The sequence below is a fragment of the Onychomys torridus genome, chromosome 3, assembly GCF_903995425.1.
Source record: "Onychomys torridus chromosome 3, mOncTor1.1, whole genome shotgun sequence".
NCBI lineage: Eukaryota > Metazoa > Chordata > Mammalia > Rodentia > Cricetidae > Onychomys > Onychomys torridus.
Genome location: NC_050445.1, coordinates 71,935,837 through 71,963,544, shown reverse-complemented (window position 1 = coordinate 71,963,544; position 27,708 = coordinate 71,935,837). Strand labels below are relative to the sequence as shown.

The window sequence follows — 27,708 nt, the reverse complement described above, 5'->3', positions numbered from 1 at the left end:
CTAGAATATAAATTAACAAACTTTGTTATTGGGTTTTTTGAACTGTGCAAGTGGGCCTTTGTTGTCAAACCTGAATTTCCAGTTCCCTTCTGATTTCCCTTTGCTCAGTTTAATATATATTAGAGGTCACAGAACCAGGCACCAGAATAGATATTTTCCCTTTAAGTTTCTAAATCATTCTAAACCCCAGACTTACTGTACTAAAAGAGTCATGTGTTCAAGAAACCCTTTGATGGTTATATTGATATTAAAATATACATTTGTTACACTAAAAAGAATAACACAGGCTCATAAAAGAAAGGTAAGTTTCTCCATTTTCCAATTGTTATCAATCACTTATTGAGTGGCTAATGGAAAGATATGGCATGCCAGTATCTGATATAAGCCCATGAGGTTCTTTTTTTCACAGTGTATTGTGTTAGCTTAAGCAGCCTGGTGGGAATGAATAGCCCTGAGTAATTGATGGCCATGCTCACACTGCCAATTCATAGTCAGTGTTTTTTTAATCTTGCGTCTGTTTATTCTATGCCTACTCAATTCGTAATTCCAGACAGTGCACATTTCTGGACTGAGTCTGGGTTGTTCTTTCTAATACAGCCTTATAAACAAGGAATGAGGAGATATGCAATACTCCAGTGTTGATCTGAAATTTCTGAATTACTGTGTGGAATTCTTGGCAAACTGAAAAGCCTTTGAGCAGAAGTATGGATTTCAGAACAGTCTTCCACTTACTAATTTGTCTTCATACTATAGACAAAACCATGTGGATAAAATTAGGAAATTTAGACTATTAGAGCAAGACACTGTTTTGGAATGGAAAGCATGGTATGTTGTAGGAGCTCCTCTAAGATGTGATACTGGCCAGGAGCCTTTCTGAAATTGAAGTGGAAAAACCCAGTCATAACTGTAGTCATCTGATGAATCCTTCCTCTTAGTCTGTTCTTTATACAATCACTCAAGTCTTCCCTTCCTCAAATCTGCACTCTTTTGTGTCTCAAAATATAACTTATTTAGAGATAGCCTCTTATAGAAGTAGTAACATCTCAATGAGGTCATAAGAGTGGTATCTAATCCAATATGAGATTTGTAGTTATTAAAATGAGGCATTAGAGACAGGCACTAAGTTGAATGGCAAGTGACCATAAAGGCTGGGACACAGATACATGCTTAGAGCCAGAGGGAATGTCAGAAAGTGTCAGAAATGCAGCCAGGCTTAGGCAAGAAGTATAGATCTCAGAATTGGACCAGTGCTCCCAGGGCCTTGATTATAAGGCTTTTAGCCAACACAGCTCTGATGTCCTGAATTTCCTAGCGAAACTACCAGTTTGCTTTTCTGAGTTGCAGCTGTCCTAGAAAACTGGTATAGCACCACCATGACACAAATATATAGTCTTTTATATATACAGGGGACATGTGTACCTATTTATAATTTATTCATGCATTATCCATATAGGCATATAAAATCACATATATATATATATATATATATATATATATATATGCAAATAATGCAAATATTTGAAAAAACAGAAGATTTGTATCTATGGTAGGAAAGAAATCAGAGGTAAATAATTGGGTTTGCTTTTATCACTTTAATTTGGAAAATAAAAAAAATAGTCAGCAGTTGTAATCAACAGTTAATTGTAGTTTTGTTGCTTAATTAAAGGGCACATTCTCAGAGATGCACTGTTTTGTGGTGTCACCATTGTATTAAGATACTAAAATGTCCTTTCACAATCCTCTCTGGAATATGTTGACCACTCAGTGGAATCTTGATGAAAGAGATACAGTGGGCACAACATGAATAAGGTGGCTCCTGGCACAACAGTGTACATGCAAAACCTTTTACTTCCTTTTCTATAATTTTTCTGTATGATATTAATCTAGAAAATAATTCAAAACAGTATATAAAGATGCATGGTAAATCAGGTAGGCTGAGCATGCTAGGTGACATGGTAGGCCATACAGCAAGTAGTCTGGGAATTCACACATGATCTGTCAAAGTGGTTGTGAAATACAACATAGAATCCTTCTCTTTTTCCTCTGTCTCTCTCCTTATCTTCTTCTTACTCCCTCTTTTTATACAGAAATAGATGAAAGAGAGAGAGAGAGAGAGAGGAGAGAATCATCATCATCATCATCTAGGTATTTACATAAATGTTTGTGTTTGTATGTGTACATGCCCCTATGTGTGTGTGTGTGTGTGTGTGTGTGTATGTGTGTGTGTGTGTATGAGAGAGAGAGAGAGAGAGAGAGAGAGAGAGAGAGAGAGAGAGAGAGAGAACTAATTCCTAATACAGAACACTTAAGATTTTATGATGATATATATTTCCGAAGCAACTTTTGTTCCAGTAATTGCCTTTGACTCTGGTTCCAGATATAGGGCTGCTGAGTACCTTAGAATTTTGAGTGTGATATTTTTATGTGGTGACTCTTGATGGGATCTTGACAGGCCTCATGACAGGTATTCATCAATGGAAAGGACGAGCCATTAGTAGAAGCTTGGAATACTGTTTTCCACAAAGAAATTAGTGTTGATGTGATTAAATTAGAAAACCAAGTCTGCAAGTTCAGGCTTTACATCCTTTGGGTTGGTGACTATATACTTCTGGACTAAGAAAATGGCCTCGCCTACCTTCACTGAGTCCAAAGTTCTCGTGCTTAGAACTCCTCCACAGTTTGTTGTGTGGGACTCTGATACTGGCTGTTCTCCTGGATCAGGTGCTGTGCCTTTATAACACAGAAGTAAGTAATTGCTACCTTGACTAAAATTACCAAACATTGTGGGATTTCTTGTAAGGATAGGTTAGTAGCCACTTTGGGGAAAGTGTGGGTAATCTGACGTGCCATTCTTTAGTATTATTGTCTGAAGTGGGAGGCAGTACTCTGGATCTGTGCTTTACTAGCTTCAGGTACCTTGTGTCAAGAAAACTGTAAAATACCTGTTTGGCACCTAGATTTTGATAAAATTTATTAGTATGTGAAAACCACATATTTAATGTCAAAAATGTTTAGTGAGGTATGGTAACTTTATTTATCATGTAGTAATTTATGCATACAACTATTAGCTGTGTGACTTCCTGACTCCTTGTTTTAATATACACATTTACCATACACCCTGTGTGCTTGGGACTGTTTTGAAGTAGCAGCTTTATACCAGACAGGTAGAATGATTGTCTGATTGTTTTTCTTGTTTCCACACCTCTCTCTGAAAACCTGATTGTTTTCTTAACTCTAAAAGGTATTGTTTTGTAAACTCAAACTGAAGAAAAATGTAGCAGAAAGAAATCCGATACCAGTGACAGGAAGAATAAATTGTCTGAAAGCATTGTCAAATGAAGAACAGTTGGAGAACCCAAGAAAGAGAGGAAACATAAGAGGCGTTGACAAAACACTGAGAGGAGCTGACAATGGTATCCAAATAGTAGAAATGACAAGGACAAACTAGAGTCGATTTTCTCTTCTACTGGATATTAAGACAGAAAGCATTCATTAATAGAAAGTGCAATTCATGGTAACACTCAGTTCTTTACGTGAGACTTTCTTTCTTTCTTTCTTTCTTTCTTTCTTTCTTTCTTTCTTTCTTTCTTTCTTTCTTTCTTTCTTTCTTTCTTTCTTTTTGTTTGCATTTCCAGGCTACTTTAGAAAACGCTCCTGGTTCTTTCTGTGTGTATAAAAAGTTGTTAGACATATTACTCTATTTTTATAGTGAAACCAGAGAAACTGGGATACAAGTTAAGCCTCTTAAAAGAACAGATCAGCCATCATCAGAGAAGCTTCTTCCTGCAGCAGAAGGGAATGTATATAGAGACCCACAACTGGACAAAATGCAGAGTGTGAGGCCTCAGAACACTCAGTCCTAAATGAGATGTCTCCATCAAATCCTTCCTCTGCCACTTAGGGCTCAGGGAACTCTGTGGAAAAGGAGGTAGAAAGAGTATAACAGCCAGAGAGGACAGAGGACACCAAGAAAACAGGTCCTTCTAAACACACCAGGACCGACACACATGTGAATTCACAGAGTCCAAGACACGGAGCCTGCAAGGTCTGGGCAGGATGGGATCCAGTCCTGAGAGAAGTGAACATAAGCCTCCATCCCTAACTCAGAAGCTACATCCAATTGACAACTTCTTGCAAGGGAAAACTTAGTTTTCTCTAGCAGAGTCTTATTGGATATAGAAATCAAACTTAAGGGCAGGCCCCATGCCCAATAGTAGATGGCCAACAAAAAAACAAACTAAATGGATTTTGGTCTCACAATGCTTTGTCTGGGTAGCTTTTGTTTATTTGTTTATACACACAGAAAGAACCAGGAGCGTTTTCTAAAATAGACTGGAAATGTTAAAAAAAAAAAAAGAAAGAAAGAAAGATAAAAGGACATATTTCCATGTAAAGAACTGAGTATTACTACGAATTATTGTTAGGTTTTTTCCCTAACAAATATTTTGTTTATATATTATTACTTCCAATTTTGTTTTTATTGTGTGTGGAAATTTATGTGTCTCATTTTCTGTATGTGTGTCTTGTGCATTTCTTATGATCTTTTTTTCTGTTTGTTATTTTTGTTTTCCTATTCAGGCTGTTTTAATTTTATTATTATGTTTTTAGATGCCTGTTTATATTCTAATGAGAAAAATGTAGAGTGTGGAATTGGTTGGATGGGGAAAAGGATCTGAAAGGGTTTTGGGAAAGGGAAACCTTATCAGAATATATTATAAGAAAAAATCCATTTTCAGTTAAAAAAAAAAAAGAACTAAAGAGAAAAAAAAACAACAACAATAGTACCAACCACCTACCCTGTCTTTAAACGTTTCTGTAAAGTCCAGTGCAGTAGCCACCACTCTCTAGAGTTGATATAAATCATTCAGACAACAGAAGAGAACACATTCTTGTCCATATCTGTGAGGTGGAAACAATAGGATCTGGTCCCCTTTCCAACAAGAATGGCGATGTATGTTCCCCTATTCCCTCTCTTCCTCTGTCTATCCTTCCTTCTCTCTAATCTTTCTCTGCTCCCATTGTCTTTTCTCTCTTCACACTTGTGGGGTCTTTACTTTGTCCTCATATTGTCTCTTTTGTTTCCTCTCTTGTTTTTCTTCCCCCTCTCCTTTCTTCCTTTCTCATGTCAAATATCAGAACACTTGCTTTCAAAGCAGAGTTACTGCTCAAAGACACTGGAAGGTCCTGATGCCTTAATATCATTCTTTTAATCCCAGAAATCTATCCTCTAAACATTTTCTGTAACTGCTCATTTGAGTTCAGCATCTAAATTCCTGGTGTTTGTGAGAATGTGTTCTAGGATGGGCATCATATAATTCTGAAAATGACAGAAAGCAGATGTCTTTAATTAAAACCTTTTGGTAGAGGCTGGATGTTCACTGTCAGGGATGTTATTACTCTTACATATAAAGAGCAGGAATGTAACATTTGTGTTTCTGTGCTCTATTCAAATTCTCTTTGTCTCAGCCATTGTTTCAGACACTGTTGTGTTTACAAGTACTACCAGTTTTTCTTCCTGCTCCAGGCCCACAGGACACAGAGATACCCCTTTTCAAAGTCACACTCAGCTTCCTTGCTTTCGCCTTCGTTCTTTTCTGATTAGTGGAATGTAGTTAGTAATTGGCCCAGATCATATATAGTACACGGCTATCATCACACTTAGGATGTTTAATGCTATGGCATAATTCATCCAAATGATCACCTAGTTGTGGATAGGTGATAGGCTCATGTGTCTTGGAGAGTTAAATTATTAAAATTGGGGGGAGGGGGTTGAGACAGGGTTTCTCTGTGTAATTTTTGGTGCCTGTCCTGGATCTCACTCTCACAGAGATCTGTCTGGCTCAGCCTCCTAAATGCTGGGATTAAAGGCGTATGCCACCACTGCCCAGCTCAACTCATTAATTCTTACAGGAGTTTCACAAATGCAGGACCTGGTTTTGTATTCCTATTCAAGCAGAACATCTTCAGGCGTGATCACCTAAGTGGTATCCTCTTGGCACATAACTGAGTTTCCACAAACTCTTGGGTGCCTGGAACCCTTAGTATAAGGCAATACTGAGAAGTATACCATACTGAAAGAACAACCACTTAGATTATAGTGCTTGGGGATATTATGAGTTTTGAAAAATATGACACAGAACTGAGGAGTGGATATGGGAGGAATTGGGAGGAGGGATAAATATAACCAAAATTCTTTGTATGAAATTCTCAAAGAATTAATGAAGTCCCAGTCTTTGTCGACAGATATATAGCTGTATCTAGGTCTATAGAATAAGTTGGTATGATGTACATCTTGTCTCCCAGAGGCAATTGTTTTAATGTAATGATAAGCAAGTGTGGTAAAGTTGAGGTTTGTTTTCTGTAAAATGAACTATAACTCTTTGGTGAAAACATCTAGGATAAAATCAGTACATCAGTACACCATGGCTTCCCCATGTAGGCACTCAGAACCCACACAAAGAGTAAAGACGGGAAATCTAATTCTCATAAAAGTAGAAATTGATAAATAAATGCTCCTATGTTTTTGGTTGAGCCAATAAATGTTCATTGGATTAACACAGTTGTAAGAAACAAGCTAGTGTTTTCTTCCCTCCACTTCTGGGTTTCCCACTGTCTGTTTAAATTTGATTAAAGGTCATGCCCTGAAGTGAACAATTCCTCTGTGCTCTTGTGTTATGGGTACTATTTTCAGAAAAATACCCAATAAGAAATATCTGACAGCCCTCCTTCCAGTCTGCTTTTCTAATGATAATTGCATCGCAGATCTAACATTTTCCATCTTAGCTGTGAAGGAAGATCCTTGGCTCCTTTCTCTGAGACAATCTGTCATTATCTGAATTTGATTGAAAACCTGAGAGGGAACAGTCTGCTTCTTTGTCTGTGGCTTTAATGGGTACAGTTCTGTGATATCAATCACTTGAAAGACAGTAAAGTGCCAAGTCAACATGGCATGATTAATGTGACAGAGCCAAGACCAGGCATTAGTGCTTTCACAGTACAACTATGAACAGAAATATTTGGCAAGAGTTGCTCCTCTGGATTTATGTAGATGAAATGAACAAGATTTTCATTCTTCCATCAGATATAAGACCACAAAGAATACTTCTATCTAATCACCTGACATGACTATGCTTTATCTGTTTCATGAGTGCTACTATCATGGACAAAGACCAGATTAGTAGATTGTGACCACTAATATATTTATTGACTTAATGTACATTGATGTTGAGTTACTCTATATTATTCAATGGGTGCCTGGAAAGGTACTTTAAACCTCTATTTTGTTCTAATTGAAGGGGTTAAAACAATAAAATTTCCTAGAATCCCTTCCAGGTAGTTGCTGTAACATTTGTTTTGCTGATTGGATACATTTAGCAGGAATACTGAGATACTGCTGATTTCATGGTGTTCTTGGATATGACTGCAGGTGAGCCATAGAGTGGTGGAGTATTTTCCTTCATGTTTATTTCCATTTCCTTTCTTCAGATTTACATGTGTATGAAGTGCGGCTGTGGGTTGCTTTCAGGATAACCCTGGTAGCAGTCCCTCTTCTGAGAGGCTGCTCAGTGCTGTATTATTCATGGAGATGGTCCAGGAGACCCAATGCTTTCTACCAGCTAGCTCTTTCGGCACTTATAATGTGTCCCTAAGTGCTTAACTCTGTATCAAATGTCTTCCTGCTTAAAATACTCAGTGGTTTCTATTTCTTCCTTGATCCTTGATAGATGCACCAATTTAGAGAGACCTGATACTAATGACATAACAAATAGAGGGATTACATGTGACTGAGGGAGTACCATCCCCAAGATTAAGAACACAGAGTGGAATGCATGCTCATATAAAATTATTAATTAGAAAAACATCACATTCCAAATGCATTAGCAAAAGGAAGAGAATCAACATCTAAAATGGAACTCTGAGCTTCTGTTTATTTTTGAAGAGTTTAGTCAAGTTAAATAGATTTAGGGACCAGAAAAGAGATGGTACTAAAATCTGGGCCCATTTGTTTTCAGGATCCCCAAAGTAGACCTGAAAACAACATAAAACACTGCTTTCTCAAAAGAGTAGCATTTGGATTTTATCTGACTTTGGCTAAAAAATATATGAAAAGAAAAATGTATATAGCCGGTTTAATGTATTAATATTCGTGTCTTGCGTTGAAAGGCTTTCAACTTGGATGATGCGCTGGTAGGAAGATGAATACCTCACATCACCAGCTCCCACGCCTTTTCCAGTGCATTCTCATACTTTAGGTTCAGTGGGCTGCTAGAGAATACCGTTCTATCAGTCAGTAAATGCAGCTGGCAAGCTGCACATGATTTCAGTCCATGCCCAGATACCAAGGCCACTGAAGGCAGCATCAGAAGCAGTACCCAGACTGACTCTGAAAGGCAAATACAATCTACAGGCCAGGCCACCTATGGCCAGAAAGCTGAGATCAAAACAACACAAAACCAATTTTTTTTTGTACTTAAAACACTGACACATTGTTTTTGTAATGTTATGTATTTTTAACACAATTATGTCGTTCTCAAGGATGAACTTTGTACATGACAAACTTATGTAGCAAAGTCAAAAGATTGGACATCCTCAGAAATGCTAAAACTTCTGTTGACGCTTAATCTTTGGTTTCCTGAATATTACCTCATTGCTGACTTAATTTGAAAATAATACTAGAATGGAACTGAGGCTTCTTTCTTATTATATAGAATTAAGCAAGAATTTTCAGAAGTTATTTGTTCCTTAGTTTTAGTGAGTGCTGAAAAGCTAACTTTAGAATTTATTTCCAATCATACCCTTCCATTTTTTTCCCAGTTAAGCACAGATAAACTCCATGGCCACCAACAACCAATGATAGCTTTAGAAATTATAGAGGATATGATGATCTGTTCTCTTCATCTTTTGTGAATCAACTATTACCACTGAACCTGGCAAAAGGAAATCAAGTATACATTGTTTGTAGTCTTTGCTCTTGAATGGTTCTTTGCATGGTATAGAAATTCATAAATTATAATACACTGATCCTGCATAGGTCATTCAAATGTATTTTTTAAATGTAACCACATAGCCAGATATAATGCAAAAGCAGTCATGATGTCAATAAACCTTACACCATTCTTAGTGTAAAACATTTAGAGCAGTAATTGAGACAAAAATTAAAAAAAAAATCAAGCAATTTCTTCAGACAATGTGAAAGAAACTGGCACAGAGAAAGTGATGGTGAGGTGTCGGGAGCTGGATTACTGACTGAGAAGCATTTTCTGCTGCTCTAGTTTAATTAAATATAACTTCTATGCTTGTTTACGGGCTTAGAAATGTTTGAATGTTCTGCTGCTTTGACTGTTTACTACAGTGCTTCTCTTAGGGCAATACTGTCACTGACAACCCATTTACTTATACAGTGAAGAAGAAATTAAACTAGATATCTGTATTGGAATTTTTGGCATCTGCTGCTCTCAGGGCACTTCAGTGACTGCCAAAGAGGTCAGAATGAACATTCTAAAATATTTCTATTCCATCGGCCTGAAAAAGTCCTTTGAGATGGACTTGAAAGGCTTAGTGGTTGTTTTTGTGTCATAGAGATGGCCTCTGGCACAGATGGGATGAAGGACTAGTACATGAAGGTCTGGAAGACAGACAAGAGTGATGTTAGCAGAGATCACTTCCAGGTGATGGAATATTTCCTCTGTCTCTCCCGTGAACTCCCCAAAACACACTGTCATGAAAGCATCCACTTATTATTCCAAGTTTTTGTGAAGATTGTTTGCCAGGAATTGCCTTCACTTAAGAGGACAAAAATACAACAAAAGAAAAAAAATTCAGGCAAAAGAATTTAGATGTCATTTCCCTCCCTTTATCTTCTGCTTTTTGTCATCATCGTTCATGGGATAATGTGATTAGGCAAATGCTTTTTTCTTCTAAGCTAACATTTCTTCAAGAAAATCTGTCATTTGGCATATGGCTTTGACTTTTCTTGTCAACTAACAATCTTTTCTTCTTCCTCTCGATGTTTTACATAATTCTAAAAGGAAAGCCTGGATCGTACAGCTCTTTCTTTGTGCCACTAATCATTTCATAAAATCACTTAATACTTCCTGAGTCTTCTCCCTGTCACTACCTGGTCCCTTACAAGCTGCTGTTACCCTTGGTAACCTCACATAAGTTCCTTTCTCCAAAGTCAACAGTGCATTCCTAATGAACAGCCAAAATGTTGTTCAGTTTGCCAACTCCCGTTTTTAAATTCTGACTGTCTTTGAGCATTGTTTATTCTATATTAATTTAGATACTTTATAACTTTTTCATATTCATATATTTCTGTCTCTTTACCTAGTGTACTCATCATTCCATATTCACAAAAAATGTGTTTTTTGTGTACATTATCATATGGCTATCTAACATTACTGTTGTAATATTCAGTTAAAATATGAAGAATTCAACATGAGTGATGTATAAGCATCTAAGATCAGTATGTTTAATGCCTTTCTTAATGTTTTACCTGTGTGGTCAGCAAAATTTTAAGATAAGATCAGTCATCCCTTCCCTTTTCTGCACATTCTACCTAATTGCTGAGAATGTGATCAGATTCCATGTCTGAGTTATAGATAATGTTTTCATTGACACTGAGACAGAGACATTTTGCAGATGCCAATTTGATAGCACTAAGAGCCATACATCTTGTTAGTGAGGTTGGGGTAGAAAAATCAGAGATTCAAAGAATGATAAAATTCTAATAAGGAAGCTTTTGTCTAACTTTTAAGTAGAGAAATGAGTAGTGAAGGCAGTGTGTAACTCTTTGCTGACTGCCAGCAAGGTTGCAGGGACAACACTGCACTGAGATTTTGGATCAGGCCAGCACTGAATGTACATGGCAGTGGATGGTTCCAGAAGTTTCACCTGAGATCATGGTGAAGCGGCACCTTGCTTCTTGTTTCTTGACAATTTAATTAGGACAAATAGACATGTGGTGGAGAACTGCTGTCAACAATATGAAATAAAAGGATGGGGAGGTACAGCGGCAGACACTGCTAGCAAGAGGGATAAGAGATGGGAAACAAGAAATTAATAGGGAGAAGATATGTTAAAATATAGACAAGCAATTGCTTTTTTTTTTCCTGGTGAACATTAGACATGTTAGCCAGAATTTTCAGATGTGGACCTACACTGACGTTTTAGTGGTTACTAAAACAACAAAGCTAGGTGACTAAAGCCAGGGATTCAACAGCTATCATTGGAATGGAACTCACTCTTTCATCCATTTTCTCAGTGTGTTGAGTGATTTCATCTCTGTGTTTTTGTATGTTATCTACAAAATGGGGATGTTAATGATGACACCAGTATAACAGGGTTATGTGAGGATCAAGAATGGTCAAACACAGTAAATAATTATAAAAGAGTGCTTTTTCCCAAGTTTGCCATCAGGACACAGGTGTGGAAACTACTGCTAATTCAAAGCCAAAAGGGGGAAAGGAAAAGACTCATAACAACATCATTATCATTGGACATGTAGATTTGGGTAAGTCCACCACAACCAGCCACCTGATCTACAAATGTAGTGGAATTGACAGACCATTGAAAAATTTGAAAGGAGACTACCCAGATGCTCCTTCAGGTGTGTCTGGGTCCTAAAAAAAGCTGAGTGTGAGTGTGGGTGTGATATCACTATTGACATCCCCTTGTGGAAATTTGAGACCAGCAAATACTATGTGACTATCATTGATGTCCTAGAACTCAGAGACTTTATCAAAAACATGACTACAGGCAATTGCAAGCTGACTGTGCTGTCCTGATTGTTGCTGCTAGTGTTGGTGAATTTGAAGCTGGTATCTCCAAGAATGGGCAGACCCATGAGCATGCCCTTCTGGATCACACTCTGGGTGTGAACAGCTAATTATTGGTGTCAATAAAATGGATTACACCAAGCCACTCTACAGCCAGAAGAGATACAAGAAATTGTTAAGGAAGTCAGCACCCACATGAAGAAACCTGGCTAAAACTGTGACACTGTAGGATTGTGCCAATTTATGTTTGGAATGGTGAAAATATGCTAGAGTTAAGTGCTAATATGCCTCAGTTCAAAGGATGAAAAGTGACCCACAAAGATGGCAGTGCTAGTGAGTCCACACTGCTGGAAGCTTTGGATCACATCTTGCCACCAACTTGTCCAACTGACCAGCCTCTGCAACTGCCCCTCCAGGATGTCTACAAAGTTGCTGGTATTGGGATTGTCCCTGTGGGTTGAGTGGAGACTAGTGTTTTAAACCTGGCATGGTAGTTAACTTTGCAGAAGTCAAGTCTGTTGAAACACACCATGAAGCTTCACAGCGTGGGCTTCCATGTAAAGAACATGTCCATCAAAGATGTTAGACATGGTAACATTGCTGGTGACAGCAAAAATGACCCACCAATGGAAGCAGCTGGCTTCGCTTCTCAGGTGATTATCCTGAACCACCCAGGCCACATTAGTGCTGGCTATGCTCCTGTACTGGATGGTCACAGCTCATGTAGCATGCAAGTTTGCTGAGCTTAAAGAAAAGATTGATCATCATTCTAGTAAGAAGCTAAAAGATATCCCCCAATTCTTAGAATCTGGTGAGGCAGTCATTGTTAATATCATCCCTGGCAAGTCCATGTGTGTTGAGGGCTTCTCTGACCATAATCTACTGGGTCATTTTGCTGTTTTGTGACATGAGGCAGACAGTTGCTGTGGGTGTCATCAAAGCTGTGAACAAGATGGCTGCTGGAGCTGGTGAAGTCACAAGGTCTGCCCAGAAAGCTCAGAAGGCTAAAAATATTATCACTTACTCCTGCCACCCTAGTCTTATTCAGTGGTGGAAGAGTATCTCAGAACTGTTCATCTCAATGGGCCATCTAAGTTTAATAATACACAACCGGTTAATGATGGCACTTTGTTGTGCCCATGTTGCAAGACCCCTGAGCAAGACCACCACAGAGCTCATATCTGATGCAAAACACACAGGGGTTTTTTGATTAAAAAGCAAGCCTGGGCTTGGTTCATGTCCAACACAGCAGGTGCCGGAGGATGGCCCTGAGCTCTCAGGTTGAGGGGTTTTTGAAGGAAAAAATCATAAGCAGAGTGGTACAACCCTTTGAGTCATATTATTGGGTGAGGGTATATAACCTTTGAATTTACTGGTTGAGGGTTACAGTTATCATTTTTGGGAGGCCTGGACAAGTCCCAGGATTTGTCCTTGAGCTGCCATGGGGCCTGGCTAGCCTTTCACATACTGATTGTGGGGGATGACTCAATGGCCCAGGCTCTGTCCTTGAGCTGCTATAGGGGCTGGCTGGCCTTCCACATTCACATTGACCCATGCATGTAGCTCTAAGTTGGTGAGGGGTTCCAGACAGTAAACAACTGGCCAAACCTTGAGTGGTCAGAGTACATACAGAAAGGGAGCCACTGCAAAGACTATGTCTTTTGTTCATGGCCCTCCCAGAACCTGCTTCCTCAAGTCTCAGGAAAGTGAAATTGAGGCCTGATCTCTGAACATCTACTTGGTCCTTTCAACTGCATCAGAAAACTTTCAGAAGGAGAGGATAATGTTTGTGGACCATCTTTTTGTGTGTGGCAGTTTTAAGCTTTAGTTTCCAAAGCCAGTACTTTTAATTGGGAACAACTTGACCAAAATTCTGTCACATGACTTTGAGACCCATTAAAACAAGCATAATGAGAAAAAAAAAAAGAGTGCAAGTTCCAGAGAAAGTCTTAAATACTTTTTTTTCCTCAAGCAAAGTAGAATAACTCATCTGTGATGCTAGCAATGAGAGCCTGAGGCAGCAGGATTACCATTAGTTTGAGATTAGCCAGAGCTATGTAGTGAGAACCTGGTTTTTTTTCAGCTTTGCTTTGTCATAAACGACAGTGAAGGAAATGAGTTAGTTATAACTTTACTGATACTGGGGAATAATGACATAAAGTGGAATCACATGCTCCGTTCTCTGAATCCCAGTGTCTTGCTTAGAGCCTATGCTCAGTACCTAACTATTGAGCAGAGACACTGTGTCCATGAGCCACTCTAAATTTTGACCTAGTATCTGTTTGTTTCTAAACAAGCTAGAATCTTTAGTACCTTCATATTAGAATTCTTTTTGTTTGTTTGTTTGTTTTGTTTTGTTTTTAGAGACAAGGTTTCTCTGTGTAGTTTTGATGCCTGTCCTGGATCTCACTCTGTAGACTAGGCTGGCCTTGAACTCACAGAAATCCTCCTGGCTCTGCCACTCGAGTACTGGGATTAAAGGCATGTGCCACCGCCGCCTGACCAGATGAGAATTCTGTAGCTCACAACTAATGTAGGGAATCATACCTCAATGACCAATGACTGACACACAAGTTAGATGTGTGCAACACTTTTAGCTGTGTAACAAAGATCTTTTTATTGATTTGGAATGAAACACTCTACCTAACATACTAAAATGTCTAGATTTTGTATTGTGAATGTACTAATAATACTCACTGTCTAGATATAAATTACTCTCAAATGTTAAGTTCATGCATCTATGATTTTCAACAAACCCATAAGACAAATCCAATTTCCAAAACTCTACCTGCGAAGTCACATGCCTTTGGGCTTTTATTACAGCTCAATCTGAATTGCATAGATGTGCTTTTTCTGTAATTATCATACAAAAATGACAGTAATCAATAAATATAATATCCTTCTGGATATGAACTAGATAATTCAATATTTCACACTGTGAAAAGATGTGATGTGATAGTGGCATGCCTATGGCATGACTGGATGACTTCATATGCTCACAAAAAGTTAGTTTCCCTAAACTGCACATGTGAGCAACTACAGATAGTTGAAAAGGCTCCACATCTAACCCTATATCCCATAAACTGCCCTCAACTTACCCATTCAGTTAATTTGGTCTTACAGGATACAATATATTTTTGAACAATGACTGGTTTAGTTATTATTTTGAAGTGTATAATAGTCCTTAAAATTGGTATACAGTACATGTAACAGAATGTACTTATCTTATTTTTAAATGTTAATTTGAATTTTATAGAGCCCAGTAATATAAAGAATATGCCCAAATGTGACAAGGAGTTACAATAAGAGTAGAAGCCAAAAAATGTCCTAGAGAAGTGATTGACTTTCCTATCTTACAGTTCTATTTCTCAGAGTTGAAACTTCATGTTGGAAACAAGGTAATTATATATTTTACACATCTTTAAATAAGTTACAGTCCCCTTGGTGACTAATCCTCTCCTTTTCCATTAATGTTAGAGGCTATTCAGTGTGAATGGGCATCTGTTCTGTGCTTTGGGTCCTTAATTAGGGTTTCTACTTTTAGAAATCCATTTAAGGTTTAAAGAGGTTAAATCATTTGGTAGTATAACAGTGCAAAATTATATGCAAACGTAAGTTATACATTGGGCACAACTGCTATTTCTGACAGCAAATTCACAAGAGGCATTGAGTGATTTAAATTATGAAACATAAGTTATAATCTCACATGTAAGAAGACCTTTAAAAATAAAAATGCTAGATCACAATACTTCATTAAACACAAGACTTGTTTTTTCAAACTAACATTTTTCTTGGTCTAAACATAATTTCCCTGTATTAGCTATATTTTAAAATAAAGTTTCAACTAACAGCAGTACTATTATGTAGACGAATTTCTAAACAGTCTTATTAAATAAGAAACACAGAGCCAAATACAGGGGTGCAAGCTGTAGAGATCAGAGGAATAGCCGCCAACTAACCTTAGCTCACCATGTTGCCATGGCTTCCCAAGAGAGCCTCTTTCTGTCTAACCTGTGTCTTTATTGCCTTCCTGTTCTGCCTTCTCATTGGCTGTAAGCCCAGCCACATCACTTCCTCCTCACTGCCTGCCTATACAGACCTCCAGGTCTCTACAATTGGTACTGGGATTAAAGGCGTGAGTCACCACCCTTGGATGTGTCCTTGAACACACAGAGACTCTGCCTGCCATGTGAACAGATTAAGGTTGTGTGCTACCACCCCTTGACTTCTGCTTATGGCTAACTATGACCTCTGATCTCCAGGCAAAATTTGTGTATTAACATACAAATAAAATATCACCACACTATTATTTCTCACAAATGTGCTATTTATAGTTCTGAAAAGTTGGCTTTATGTTACCATTTGTGCATGAAAAGAATAGTGTTTGTCAAGCAGTCTCTGTTCATTTAACATGTACAGCACACTTGATGCACCAATTTGCTAACTATGGGCAGGTTCAATTCCTGGTCTCAAAAGGAGATATATGAGTTTCCTCTGAATTAAATAGGAAGATCATTTTTCATACAAGTTTTACTGCTTTGATGCCTTTTAAATATCAGGAAGAAATTAATAAGTTTCAAAGATATTTAGTTTTTTTAAATTTTAATTGTTGTAAATACAGTAAAAAATTAGGTGAAGGTGAACAGTGTGTGGAAACTAAACCAATATAAACATCAACAACTGCTACTCCTCATAAATACCAAACTTGCCCTTTTCATTCTTCTCTCATGCATTACATCCCCACCATATCCTCTCCTCCCTCCACCTCTCCCAGCCAAAGGCCCCTCGTCTCCTCTCACCCAGATCCATTCCTCCTTTTTCTTTCAGAAAAAAAGCAGGCCTCCCAGGGATATCATCCAGACATGGTCTAACAAGTTAGAATAAGTCAAAACATCGTGAATAACAAATCCTTATTATCAGGGCTGGACTAGGAAACCTAGTGGGAGAAAAAAGGTCCCAAGCTCAGGCAAAGAGTCAGAGACAGCCCTCTCTCCCACTGTTAGGAGTCCTACAAGAACACAAAGCTATACAGCCATAAGGTACATGCAGAGAACCTAGCTCAGACCTAGACAGCCTCTCTGACTTCAGTCTCTTGGCTTCTATGACCCTGGCTTAGGTGATTCTGCAGGCCATGTTCTCATGGTATCCTTGGTTTCTCTGGAATTGTGTTGGTTTGAAAGGAAATAGCCCCCATAAGGAGTAGCAGTAGTAGGAGGTGTGGCCTTGTTGAAGGGAGTGTGTCACTGTGGGGGTGGGCTTTGAGGTCTCATATATGTTCAAGCCATACCCAGTGATTCAGATCACTTCTTGTTGCCTGTAAGTCAAGATGTAGGACTCTCAGCTACTTATCCAACACCATGTCTGCCTGCACTCCACCATATTGTACCATGACAATAATGGACTAAACCTATGAAAATTTAAACCACCCTACATAACTGTCTTTCTTTGTAAGAGTTGCCATAGTCATGGTGTCTCTTCACAGCAATAAAAACTGTAAGACAGACTCCTACAATCCTTTTTCCTCCTCTTATGTGGGGTTCTCCTGGCTCCACCTAGTGGTTGGCTGTGAGTCTCTGCATCTGCTCCATTAGTTGCTGGGTTAGATCTGATGACAACTGGGCTAGGCACTGATCTATGACTATAGCAAAATATCATAAGGAATCATTTCATTGCCCTTTTTTGTTTCTTACCAGTCATGTTTGGTTTGATCCTGGGTCTCTGAGTGGTCTGTCCTGCCTCTGGTTCCTGGCCAACCCAGGCAGTGTCAGGCATGGGTTCACTCTCTTTGTGTGGGCCTCAAGTTGGACCAGTCATTGGTTGGCCATTCCCATAAATTACCTCAGCATATCTTGCAGGCATGACAGATTTCAGATTCGACCTGTAGGTCAAAGGTTTTGAGGCTAGATTGATGTCCCAGTCCCACTGCTGGGAATATTGCCAGGTCAGGCTCTGTATCCTTCATTACTAGGTGACTTTGCTATACTCACATTAGTAGATTCCAGACTCACTTTCGTAGATATCCTCTGCATTAGATTTCTACCTCTTTCCCCACTCCAGTTGTCTCACCCAGTACTCCCTTCCTCCATCCTTTTCACCTCCACCTGATCCCTCCTGTTCCTATCCCCTCCTGCCCCCAGTTCATTCTCAGAATCAATTCTATTTTCTCTTACCAGGGGAGATCCATGAGCCCTCCTTGTTACTTAGCCTCACTTGGGCTGTGGTTTGTGGCATAGTTATCCTTTACTTTATAGCTAATACCCACTTATGAGTCAGTACATACCATGTTTGTTTTTCAAGGTCTGGGTTATGTCACTCAGGATGATTTTTATCTAGTTGCATCCATTTGCCTGTGCATTTTATGATGTCATTATTTTTTAACAGCTGAGTATTACTCCATTATTTAAAAACACCATATTTTCTTTATCCATTCTTATTTCTATTTGAGAGACATCTAGGTTGTTTCTAATTTCTGGCTATTATGAACATAATTGAGCAAGTGTTCTTGTAGTAAGATGGAACATCCTTTGGTTATATGTCCAAGAGTGGTATAGCTGGTTCTTAAAATAGATTGATTCCCAATTTTCTGAGGAACTGCCATATTGATTTCCATAGTGGCTGTATAAATATGCACTCCCATGTGCAATGAAGGAGTGTTCCCTTTGTTCCACATCCTCATCAGCATGGGCTATCTCTTGTGAATTTTATCTTAACCATGCTGACAAGTATAGAATGGAATTTCCAAGTAGTTTTGATTTGCATTTCTCAGATGGCTAAGGATGTTGAACATTTCTTTAAGTGCTTCTCAGGCACTTGTTCTTTTATTGAAAATTCTCTGTTTAGATCTGGACTCCATTTTTAATTAGATTATTTGTTTCTTTTATGTCTAGTTTCTTGAGTTCTTTATGTATATTGGTTATTAGCCCTCTGTTGGATGTGAAGTTGGTGAAAATCTTTTCTCATTCTCTAGGCTGCCATTTTGTTTTATTGATGGTGTCCTTTGGCTTACAAAAGCTTTTCAATTTCATGAGGTCTCATTTATTGATTGTTGATCTTAGTGCCTGAACAGAACAGTGTTCTGTTCATTAAGTCATCTCCTGTGCCAATGCATTCAAGGCTGTTGCCCACTTCCTCTTCTATAAGGTTCAGTACATCTATCTGGTTTTATGTCTTTGATCCACTTAGACTTCAGTTTTGTGCAAGGTGACAGATATGGATCTATTTGCATTCTTCTGCATGTTGAAATCCAGTTATGCCAGCACAATTTGTTGAAGATGCTTTCTTTTTTTCCATTATATATTTCTGGCTTCCTTATATAAAAAAAATCATGTCTATAGGTATATTTATGTCTGGATCTTCTAGTCAATTCCATTGATCAACCTCTCTGTTTTTATGCCAATGCTATGAAGTTTTTAATTATTATAACTCTGGAGTTCAACTTGAAATTAAGGACACTGTTCTTTTATTATACAGTATTGTTTTAGCTATTGTTTTTTTTTTCACTATGAAGTTGAGTGTTATTCTTTCAAGGTCTGTAAAGAATTGTGTTAGAATTTTGATGGGTATTTCACTAAATATGTAGATTGCTTTTGGAGGGCCATTTTTACTATGTTAATCCTGCCAATCCATGAGCATAGGTAATTTTCCCATCTTCTGATATCTTCTTCAATTTCTTTCTTCAAAGACTTGAAGTTTTTTGTCATGTAATCTTCACTTGCTTGGTTAGAATTGTCCCAAGATATTTTATATTATTTGTGGCTACTTTTGAATGGTGCTACTTCCCTGATTTCTTTCTCAGCCTGTTGGCCACTTGAAATAGAAGGGCTACTGATTTTTTTAAGCTAAACCTGTATCCAGCCACTTGACTAAAGGTGTTTCTCTACTAGGACTTTTTGGTTCACATATGAATACTATTATATCATCTGCAAATGATGATACTTTGACATCTTCTTTTCATATTTGTAACCCTTGATCTCTTTCAGTTTTCTTATTGCTCTTACTATATTGAATAGATATAAAAGGAGTGGGAATCCCAATCTTATTCCTGATTTTGGTGGAATTGCTTTGAGTTGCTCTTCATTTAATTTGATGTTGGCTATAGGCTTACTGTAAATTGTCCCTTTTATGCTTAGGTATGTCTCTTTTATCTGTAATCTTTACAATACTTTTATCATAAAGGCTGTTGGATTTTGTCCAAAACTTTTTCTGGATCTAATGAGATGATCATATGTTTTTATTTTTTCAGTTTATTTACATGGTGGATTATATTGACTGATTTTTGTGTCTTGGACCATCCCTGCGTCTCTGGAAATTCCAAACTCTTATTTTAGTCATTCCATCATCTCTAGGGCCATAGTCGTTGACATCACTACAGGTCCAATGTTTTCATCTAACTTAAATAATGCACTGCATTTTGTAATGACCTACAACTACCCATAGAAACATTTTATTTCTAATCTATGAACATGTGATCAACAGTAAAATCCCAATGATTTAGGGAAAAGAAAACTGGTATGTTATCTTTGATATTCTTATTTAATTTTATAGATAAGAAATGCCAATTTAATAAAATTTACCAAGATCAGGGATATGTCAAAAAGAAAAGAATATTCAGAAATATAAAAAGAAAATCTCAGATAACAATATCTGACATTTTTTAGAAAACATCTTTGTCTCCATTCTGACAGTTATTTTCATAGTGATAATCAATACTATGTAATGAGCTAAAATGACAGTAGTTAAGCCAATATTGCAAAGAAAATGCCCATTGGATGAAGCTGTTATTACCAATGACATATTCATGAGTTATTTCTGTATTTAAAACTATAAACATTAGACATTCTACACACTAGACAAAATATTTCACAGTGGGCCATTTATATTTGTTTAGATTTCCTTCTCTTTTCTTAAACTAAGTCCCTTGAAGTCAGGAACCATGTCCAAATCACAACTGTATCCTAATGGTGACCCAAGTTCCTATTTATAGTCAACATTTATTACAAAAATATAATAATATGAAAATAGGATACCTACACTACTGATATTAGTAAACCTCATGGTACCTATGCCATTGTTATTCACAAACAAGATCATTGAAAAGTGACAAACAGAAGAATAAAAATATTATGCTGTGTATTAACTAGAGCTGTAGCAATAAATATTATCTAATAAAATTTTGAAATGTTGATATAATGCATTTCCAAAAACATACCAAAGAAAGAGCATAACATATTAGGATGCATACAGAGAAGAAAATTTTGCTTTCTGTTTTAAGATACAGCAGACACTAAAAGTCTTTTGTGCGCTACACTTTTATTTGCAAAGACAGACAGGAAATATCTTGTCATATAAACAATGATATACTGACAAGCTTCTCTTCCTAAACCACAGATAGAGTAAAAATTATTAACCCATTTTTCTTCTTGCTATATACCTCTGCCAAGAAAAATCTTCCTGCAAAATCTAGTGATCTTAAGGGAGTTCCCACTTTGGCCAGCTCTTGGGTGAATGAAATACATAATAAATACATCCCTACATAAAAAAGTGGGGATATGAATTCAGAGCAGGTTAGTGGCTCTGGGAGAATGAGATCTAAGCCAATTGGATTATTCACACTTCCTTGAATCCAGGCTCATATAAACCTCTATATCTCCTTTTGGAATTCAAAATGGCCATTTAGTTCTGTCATCATCCTACAGTATTTAGGTGCTTTTCCTAGATGCCTTTGCTGCTCACCTTGGCATTTATTTCAGAGAAGTCACTATAACATTTACGTATGGATGAGATCACACCGCTTTCTCTGAGGCTATTTTATCATATTTTCTGCTCATATTCCATTGATTTCATTTGTTGAAAGAGAGGGAGAAAGAAAGAAAGAAAGAAAAAAAAAGAAAGAAAGGAAAGGAAGAAAAGAAAAGAAAGGAAACTTACTAACTTTGAAAAATTCATCACTGAATCCACAAGTAGTTAGACACTATAGAGATTTTTAAAATGTCAGTGCCTCTAAAAGTGGCGAAGAGTCAGTAGTAAAACCTGGAACAGTAGTTAGCTAGTGCTTGTTTATACTTAGCTCTGTGTTGACTTGAGACCAGCGATTAATTCTGGAGCTTCTGAATAAGTAATTTTATCATTTACTTATTGACTTCATATAAAAATGAATTGTTCATAGTGGAGTGTTTAAGACGGACAGCATAATGAATAACTTTCCATTTGGCTTTTCTCATTTGGCCACTAATTTTACTCTTTCCATGAAAACACATTCTCATTGTAATAAGTTGGTGGTTAACATACCTGACAAAATTAAAGTGCTTTATATAAAAATGGTAAAATTACCCTAAATATAATTGTCATAAACAATGTGAACATTCAGATCATCCTTTATTTGATGATAAAACATAATTGAAAGACTTATCTCCCCATACCTCAGAGAATAATTTTCAATAGAGAGACTGCCTGTGAAAGTTTCAGAAGAAATCCACAGGGCTCCGTGACAGTCTTTCAAAGGAGTGACATGGGTGTTCTGTCTTTACTGCTCTTCTTCCACTGAATGAAAAGCAGTACAGCACAATCAGTGCAAAGGAGGGAATGGTCCACTTCATGTTGATGATAAATTCAATCATGGAAGACTTATGCATCCAGTCAGGGTTTTACTCTGGGTAAAAAAGGATAAATTATTTGTGTCAGGATGACTACATTAGTTTAATGGATCTATTAGAATACCATCATCAATTACTTCTTTGTAGTCAATACATTGACTCCTTTTCATGAAACCCATTAGACTCTCAGGGGCTCCAGTATCTAAACAGCTTTTTAAAAGATACATCCAAATGATGTAAAAATTATACTAAGTTAAACATTTAAAAATAATTTTATCAAGAAAGCTGTAAAGTTGAATTTTGAAAAATGCTACATATTATCTATCTATCTATCTAGCTAGCTAGCTAGCTATCTATCTATCTGCCTGTCTTATATCTATTATATATTTATCTGTCTATCTATCATCTCTCTTTTTGTTGTTGTTTTTCACAGACATACTGTTATTCACTCCTAGAAACACTTGTTTCCCTAAAGAAAAATTACCACATTACACATTTAAAATCCATTTTCCAGTTGAATACTTAGGTTGCTTTTAGATCATGGTAATTGGAAAGAATTCCACCATGAGGCTAGAGTGTAAACTTCTATTTGACATATCAATTTCAATTTTTTGGCATACATGCAATGGTAAGAAAGTTGGCTCATATGATAAGTTTGTTTTTTTTGTTGTTGTTTTCTAAAGAACTTTCTTGTTGTTTTCAAAAATTGTTGAACTTCTTCACCAGTATATTTGGATTTTCATTTTGCTACCATAATCCAACAGAATTTATACAAAATGTGAATTCATCAGTTTGAAGTCAAGTTTTTCTAGATACATTGTGGTTTATAAACAAGTATGGAAAGGATTAGTTACAAAACATTGTTGTGAAATATCTATGTGGTATTATCAGAAAGCATTTGCTGGCAAATATTTCTTAAGTCCGAAGAGATGTGCATGCATATATCAGTAGCACATGTGAGCTTTCATCTTTTTGGTTAAGGACTTTCTAACAGTCATGAGGTCATAGCTGCTTGTGGTTTTGGTGTTTGTTAATATATACCCAAGATACTGTATATACTGCAAATCCTTTCATGGATCTTTTGGGTGTTTGTATGTTTTTTTTTTTTTAATCTGTATTTTCTGTTGTTTGCTTGTTTGTTTTCTAGACAGGGTTTCTCTGTGTAATCCTGACTGTCCTGCCTCCCAATTGCTGGGATTAAAGGGCTGTGTCACCAATGCCCAGCATTTGTATGATTTCTTTGGAGATGTACCACCAATCCTTTATAAACAGATATAGGCTCTTTTTATTTAAAAAGAATATGTATGTTACAATTAGTGCTCAAATTTGAAGGCATTGCACTCTGTTGAATACATCTTACACTCCACAATAACTCAGATACAAAATAACAATTTCCTTTACCTTTTCATATTTTTTAATAACTGGGTATTTCATTATGGAGGAGTGAGTAGAACAATTCTCATAAGCTGAGCAATGGGAAATTTGCTGTCTGATTTTGTTTTAAACTGTTAAAAAAATTTACACCAATGAAGTCTCAACAAACTGGCTATCTAAACATAATTTGAACAAGGACTACACTAAGAGACATGTTAATGTGGAACAGGGACATTCCAGGAGGCCTTAATCTTAGAAAAAGTTCTCAAGACCACTAAGAAATGTTGAGAGTAGGAGAATGTCTTTTCCAGGGAATAACATACCAACTGGTTATCCAATGCCCTGAAAACACATATATCCAGATAGCATTATAGGGTCTGCATTTATGCATTTAGGAATACACACACACACACACACACACACACACACACACACACACACACAGCAACAGTAAATGAAAAAAGAGGCCATGAATTGGAAAAAGAGCTGGTATGAAGGTGATACATGGGATAGATAGGGTGGAGAGAGGAAAGGTATGGGGAGAAATGATTTTAATTACACTATAATCTCAGAAACTTCAAAACTATATAATAAAAAAAGAAGAAAGGGATTATTTTGGCTAGCAATTATGGGATGTAGTCCATTATCACTGTAGGAAGGTCATGGCCTCAGAATACTCAGGCAGTTGGCCACATGTGAGTCTAAGGTCAGGAAGCAGAGAGAATGAAATAAATGATTGGGCTCAGCTGCCTTTCTTCCCTTTGTTTTTAGTATGTTACCCTATCACATGGAATCATGCCTCCCCTAGTAAAAGTGAGAGCAGGAGAACTGCCCCTCTTTTCGTCTGCTGTAGTATGTTATCTGTCCAGGCAGTGTAAGAGAGCTGTCCCTGGTGGTGATGATGAGGGAGATCTGGCAGACTGACCAACCCAGCTACCATTCAGACCCAGAGCAGGGGCTATGAGTTGGCCCACCCCAGCATCCAACTCATCTGTGACTTGCTGGAGCATTAGAAGGGGCAGGGACTAGACCTGCAGATCTAAAGCTGCAGAATCTCCATAACACAAGACAACAGCATATTCAAGAGGAGTCCCGGTGAGGGTCTAGTAAGAGGGTATAGCAGAAGCCAGAGGCCTCAAACTAGACCAATGACTCATTGCAATGAACACTTACAAGTAAAGTTGTGTGGACTAAAAGATTTACTGTGAGACTCACTACAGCTTAGTACTGAGACTTTTCTTCCTTTTTCGTTATTTATTTATTTATTTTTCTTTACATTTTCTCTTATTTTTGAGAGGAGGTTGCAAGGGCAGAGGGCACATATGAAGGGATGAGGAGATAAATTAATGGTTTTGGGATGCATGATGAAAAATCCACAAGGAATCAATAAAAAGTTGTTTGTTTTTTTTTTTTAAAGAGTGGGTTAATCTACCTTAATTAACTTAATCTACATAATCTCTAACAGATTTGTCTAGAGTCTTTTCTCCAAGGTGACTCTATATTCTACCAAATTGTCAATCAATATAAACTTTCAAACTTATACTAATTTACAACTTTCTAAGCTACTACACATTAAGTAAAATTGAAGTAGCTCTTCTTTTTGTTGTTGTTGTTGGTTTTTTGAGACAGGGTTTCTCTGTGTAGCTTTGCACCTTTCCTTGAACTGACTTGGTAGACCAGGCTGGCCTCAAACTCACAGAGATCCTCCTGGCTCTGCCTCCCGTGTGCTGGGATTAAAGGTGTTCGCTATCACCGCCCAGCAAAGTAGCTCTTCTTAAACAAAGATGTTAAGAATGTCAGTCCCTGTTTTTATAGTGATTCCTTCCTTTACTTAGCAGTCCTTGCTCCTTGTCATCACTCTCTGCTCCCCAAAAAACTGGAAACGAACTGCCCCTATTTTACATCATGTGCTCTTATTGAATATTGATTTAAGTAGCCTAAAGCACATGTTTATCGTTCAGTAACTTCATGCTTGTCTTCACAGTGAGAGTGAAAGAAAAGCAACCCCTCTCTGTGGACTGAAGTTTCCATTTCCTGGTTGTCTTGGAAACTTATTGTATCCCATGTGTCCCCTGACATTTGGTGGAACATCTACAGACTCCACCCACAAATAACAGCCTGCTGGAAATACACCACTAATGATATAACCTTCTGGTTCACATCTAATAGCAAGGAAGCAAACAAACAAACAGAATCAATGCATTTTAGTGACTATATAAATATTATAAGGGGAGTAATTTAAATATTTAGAAGTAGTAGAAAAAGTTATTATGAAACCATATAAGGCTTTAATTCAGTAAATATTTTATGATGCTTTGCTATCCAAAACGTGGAATTGTTTGTAATAAAGCAGACAAGGAATTCTTTATAGGTGGCATCTTAGTTACTTTTGGAATTCTATGAAGAGACACCATAACCAAGCAACTTATTTTAAAAAGCGTGTATTGGACCTTAGAGTTCAGAGGGTGGGTCCATGATCATCATTGGAGGACATGGCATCAGTCAGATATGCATGCCACTAGAGCAGTAGCTGGTAGTTTACATTTTATCTGCAAGTAGGAGGGAGAGAGAGGGAGGGAGGGAGGGAGAGAGAGAGAGAGAAAGAGAGAGAGAGAGAGAGAGAGAGAGAGAGAGAGAGAGAGAGAGAGAGAGGAGAGTGATAGGGGGTTTAAGACTCAAAGCTCACCACCAGTGAAACACCTCCTCCACTAAGGCCAAAACAATCTTTCTCCAACAGTCCCACCAAGTGGGACCATGCATTCAAACATATGAATATACGGGGGCTGTTCTCATTCACAACTCCACAGCGGGGAAATCCCACTTCATACCATGTGGTCCTTGTGTTTTGGTTTCAGCTGATTGAAACAAACATTGACAGCAACCTCGAAGCCTAGACTTAATAAGCAGGTGTTTTGAGTTTCTATAATGTGTTCTAAAAGGTCTGTTAAGCATAACACTTATATGGATGAGGTCAGTGATAGGAAATCACAACATGTCCACACGGTTGGGCTTGCCTGGCAGACCACCTAGTTATTTCCGGTTCAAAATAGCCATTTCCAGGTCAGAACATCTTGAGTGGCTAGGATTCCATGGCTTTACATGGTTGTGTAAAGCGCATGCACAGCCATGTGGAGTCAACACATGCATTCCTGTACGCATGAGTGGCCCATTCTTTAAAAAGCCAGCGCCATTTTGCACAGGTCTCATCTCTCCTCTTCTTGTCTCATTATCCATGTGTGTGTTTCACACAGGCCTGTCACATTCTCTATCCTCTTTTAATAAAAACTCTTCTGTGGTCTTGTCATGTTAGGGACGTTTTCTCTCAGGGTAAGGCCGCCAAAATAACTAACATTGGTGCCGTGATGGAACGGGTGCTTCCGGGCGCCCTGCACCTGGAAACCCCGGAACCAGGAACTCTGCTCAGCATAGACTGGGGACTCTGCTCCGTACATGACAGACCATTGTCCATTCGCCTGGCCGCACAAATCCACATGCAACCCTGCTCCTCTGATTGGTGAGTTTTCCCCTTTTCAGCTATTGTAAACGGTTTCCTAAATCCGTGAGAATGACCATTGAGTGTCCGGCGCCTCACTGGTTATTCTTGAAACCAGGGAACCCCCGGCCACGGTCTTCACTGGCTATGGTCGGCCTCTATTGCAGGCCTAAATTTCCAGCCACCTCCCATGTCTGCAGCTTGAGATATTTTTCATGATAGGACCACCACCATAGGGTGCATCCTGGGGCTGTGTGAAGCCAGCATGTTTTTTGAGCTCGACGGGGAGGCTGGATGTTAAGGATTCCCAAGGAGTCCTTGCTTCACACAGCACCACCCCTTCCCCACTTCTCAGCTGACGAGCTGATAAGGCGGCTTGTGCCCAAGATCCATCTTTGATCTCTGGGGGCACTCGGGGTCTTGGCTCCGGATCACGTTTGTTTTTATTTTTCTGCCTCTCTGCTGCAGACAT

The 27,708-nt window shown here is 37.9% G+C and overlaps 1 pseudogene; it reads left to right on the top strand.

Annotated features, from left to right (window-relative positions):
- Positions 1-2,621: 2,621 nt before the first annotated feature.
- LOC118580058 lies at positions 2,622-27,409 on the top strand (annotated as a pseudogene).
- The last annotated feature ends 299 nt before the right edge of the window (positions 27,410-27,708 follow it).